Raw genomic sequence first — 4,941 nt, forward strand, 5'->3', positions numbered from 1 at the left:
GTGTTATAAGGGGAATCAATAACTCCGTGTTGCATGACATACTGCTCATGTTCAATTTGAAACTAAGGGCCAGACACAGAGCTGCACACACACACACACACACACACACACACACAATACGAATACGCTAAAGTGGCCACCAGCTAATAAAGTAGAAACACACAAAGAAAGAAGCTGAGTCCTCACAGACACACAGCTGGAAGGAGCGTCACTCTGCCGAACACATGCAATATGCACAGTCTACATATAAAAAGTCTGTCTCCTTCCAAATTACTTCATTCTCAAAGAGCGTAATCAAACTGGAATCCGTTTTTTTCTCATCAAACTGGAGAACTAGTCGTCACAATATCTGGTCTTGTCCTATAATATGAACATATAGCTTTATTAAACCGTTTAATGGTTGTGATTAGGCGCTCAGCTAAGATTAAAGTTAAGGGAAGATCACGGCTTGGTGTAATATAGAAGAAAAAAAAATCAGCCACGACTCGAGACGCGCTGCATTTATTTACATTTAATCAAAGCCTCGACCTTTAGCTTACCTTGACTAGAGGGCTTTTAATGCCTCAGACCTAACCACAGGAGGAGAGGCTGGGGTGGATGCTTTGTACACCCACCATCCATATTAACCACCACCTGCTGACGGCAGCGCGGTTCACAAATCTGGAGCTTCTGTTGTTAAAAAGAAAAGCATCTGGAGGTAACCCAGCTATGTAATCACACAAAACAGTTGTATATTACAACCATAGAAATAGATCCTGACATTCTAAACTATAAGGGCTTTCTGGGAACATCATTTGTAAACTGGTTGTATTGTGTGTTTTGTGGTTTCCTCTCTGCATGTTGACATGTATGTAGATTTAAGACATCCAGGGAGAGACATTAGAAACCAGCTGAGGCTATCGTTGCTGAAGGATGTGACGCTGGTTCACGCCACCTATCTGTTAGTGCAATCACTACATTAATAATTAAACACATGCAAATACTGTACACACAAACACACCATCACTAGTCTCACTGTGAGTTCAAACTGCTGCACACGTACAAATAAAGACACCCGGATAGCATTTCCTTATTCCTACGGCTCCTCGCCTTTCTTCTTATTCATCCAGCTTCTCTCCACATGTCCCCTCTCTTCCTCCTCTCATCTTTCTCTCAGACATTAATAGTCTTCATTCTGTTTTATCACTTAGTTTTACAAGAAGCTCTATACAGGAGGAAGTTTTACACGACAAACTGCCACCAGCAGCTCCACCGCTGTCGACTAACCTTCAGGATTTTCCATGTTTCTTATTTAGACTCAGAGCAAATGGCAGTTCATTATATTCACACACACAAAAAATCAGATTTGTGTACAGTAAATGTTGTTGGGATTTTTTTTTTTGGACTCTGGGAAATGGGGACAAAGTGTGTGTGTGGGTTTGTGAGAAACGCTCTGCTTTGCATTAATAAGTTCTCACACAAAAGATCTGTCCAGTGCAATAGCTTTCTATGTGGCTACTGTGCACATTTCTGCCCAGTGAGATTATTAGTACACTTCAGCAGCACTTCACTGACTGTGAAGGCTGATTATTCATTGTATCTGCAGACAAAGTTGGCCAAAAAAACATGTAGTTTCAGGAACATTTCTAACTTCCTGGCTATCGTATCTCTTTGTGTCTGCAGAGATATGTCCTTCCTGGATATTTTAAATAAATAAAAACATCTTCTTTCTGTTGTCCTGCAGCCCTTAACAGACACTCCACATCTCAAACCTTAAAATCTCTGCATGTCGACGAACGTCTCTAATTATAACTCGAGCAGATCCGCCTGCCCCCGTGTACACAACAAGTAAAAGGTTAGATGTGAGTGTTGCGGCCATGATGACAGCGCGGACCTCTACCGCTTCTGTCGCCGCGAAAACACACTGAGATCAATTACAGAGAAACCTCGAACGCCTCCTCCGCCGCCCCCACCCACCCTTCTCTCCCCCGCCACAGATGCAATTTACTCGCCCGCCGTAAATCAATCGAGACAAGTGGGGCTAATTTAGACCATTTCATGTCAATTTGGCCTTGACCCCTCCCCATCACACTCACACACAGACACACACCCCACTTAATGACTAGCTGCACTGGAGTTTATTACGCAGAACTGAGAGCCACCCTTCAGTCTCACTGGCTAACACACACACACACACACACATCCTCACAGACATACGTGTGCAAAAGCACTTTCATTTCATGCACACGCAAAGACACACACATACACACACACACCCCGATGCAGGCCATAACTCGTGGTCCCACTGCCTGAGATTTCCATATTGGTTCTGTCAGACACGATTTTGTTTACAGGGCCCTTTGGATGAAATAACAGCACCGGGTACTATCAATTACAGTGAGAGAGAGTGTGTGTGTGGGGGAGGCACGAGAAGGAGGGAGGAAAGTGGGAGAGGGTGTAAAAGTTCAAGAAACAATGGAGAGGAGGGAGAGAGGTGGTAAAGAGAAGAGGTGAAGGGTAGCAGGAGGAGGGAGGAGACGGGAGACGGCAGAACGGAGCCAAAGTGAGAGATGGATTTACTTTCTGGACGTAAGTGGCCAAAACTGAGTCCAAGTTATCTCTGCCCTGACCAAGGTCTGTGAACCAAGGTCTGGAAACTATTCAGTGGCACATAAAAGTCGCCAAAACAATCATTCATGCACACAGCTGGGCACTCCACGCCAGGGATGTTGTCAGCGCCGACGGAGGAGGACAGCGCGGCGTTTATACGAGTGTTTGCTGGACGCAGACGGCTACGAGTTAAAGCCACCGTCCACCTGCTATGATTTTATTGGCGTGATAATTATACAACAGGGTAGCTCCCATCACCAAAAAGCAAATACGAAGAAAATACTGAACAGTTCGATGAAAGCAGAGTTGATTGTCAGGTCTTTTGATACAAGACTCAGACAATAGGAGAGCATAATTGGTGTTTGCTGAAGCTCAGAATGCCTTCCTGTAAACAATGGTCACATGGGCCTTTGTTTAAGCCGACTCGACAAAACCTACAACCCCAAGTAGAGATAATGGGCATCCGAGGGTGGTTATCAGCGTTCTTTGTTAACCCAGGTTTTCTTCATCAGGCTCTGTTCACGTTCCCATAAAAGGGGGCGTATGACGCATCGCTTGGCTCTTCTTCTGCATGAAAAGCCCCGATCGTGCGCCGCCTACTTCAGTCAAGAGGAACAGGTTGTTATAATGGAGCACCGTGAAGAATGTGAAAATTTATTACGGCTAAAAGCGCTGCTTTTGCAAATGATGCAAGAAGAGGAGTGACGGGAGAAAAACTGTTAATGGCGTAAGTTAATATATTTATTTTACCGCTCGGTGCACTCTCGGCGCAGCTGCTTATTTCAAAACGTGACAGCTGCACATTACAGCTCTTAAACTTTAACCTTCATACATTTAAACATGATACTCAAGAAGTGCATTTAGATCCGACACCATCCCACAACGACAGATGCATGTAAATCACTCCGGTTCTCGGCCAAATCCGAGTGAAATTAATGTTATTAATTGAATATTCTCTGTGATAAACACCAACAGCCGCTTTTATTTATTAATCTGATATCTAATAGTTGCAGAACCAGCAGTGTAAAAAAAGACTTGGCAGCAAATCAGGACCAAACATATAAACATATTTATGCATGTTTTGCATCAATTAAATGCATGTAGGTTCCCATGGCAACACGGCACGGCTTCGCTCTGCTGGATTACCAACACTCGGCTCAACAGGTTTGCAGATATATCCTTTAACAGAGAATCTATGCAGCTCAAAAAAAACAAGAAAAGAGTTCATGAAAGGATGAGGCTTCGTACAGCTGATTTAAATCCTAAACTCACTAGTTTAGCTGTTTACCATGGTGATCCAGCAGGTTTGGATGGAGCCACCCTCGTCATACTGAAAACTCTGGCTTTAGATTCAACATACCACTAATTTAACTCCACAGTAAACTCCTCTGGTTACACTGATGAGTTCAGTGTACCATCGTGAGGACAGAACAAAGAAGAACGATCAATGAGACGACCACAAGTTGATCAGAGCGATGGTGCAGTGTTCGTGTTGAAGTGTGTAAATCATTGGCAGTAATGTAAACATCAGACTTTTACATTCAAAAGGTGTTTCTGAAGGCTCTACTTTGGGGCCACTTCTTTTTGCAATTTGTTAATGAGCTGCCGTTTTTTTTCCCTTTTGTTGTGTTTCATTATATGCAGATGATATGATTATATGTACCCTGAAATCGTCTTTATTATAAATTCATTGCAATAATATAACATTCTGTAAGTGTGACTGTCAACTCATAGATTGTTATGTGAGTAAGAGAAATCTCATAACATTTGGACTTTGCATGACTGATTTTATCTTTATCTTTTACTGCAACAGAATATAGTTAAACATCTGTGTTAATGCAGTGACTGAGCTGACCTTAAAACCACACGCTGCAGAGAGTCCAATAAAGGAGGCTAATTCTGGTTTTGGTGGTCTTTGAGATAGTGGTTTACTTATAAAATCAGAAAGAGATTTGCACTTTGCATCCTTTTTTACTGTTTAAAACGCTTTTAAAACCGACATCTTGTGCCACTGATAACATATGTTTTTGATTTTTATTGGGAGGGTCTATTTTCATGCCTCACTGCACAATTCCTGATTCCTTTTTATTTTATTTTGTTTTGCATACATTCATTTTAACTGGCCGAATGTGTCCCTTATAATCACCAAGTTGCTCCTCTTCACGGTTCCACTCGTCTCTGAGGAAACTACCTAAAGAATTAGAATTAAAATATAATTATCTGATGTCCCACACCCACACAGAGGAGGAGTAAAAGATAGATATAAGCATGTATGTGGGTGCTACATGGCTGCTCAGAGCCATTAAATTGTCTAATGAGGGGCTTCTGAATCGACCCATCACAGCTGGCCTC

Source organism: Stegastes partitus, unplaced genomic scaffold (genome assembly GCF_000690725.1).
Source record: "Stegastes partitus isolate 25-593 unplaced genomic scaffold, Stegastes_partitus-1.0.2 Scaffold317, whole genome shotgun sequence".
NCBI lineage: Eukaryota > Metazoa > Chordata > Actinopteri > Pomacentridae > Stegastes > Stegastes partitus.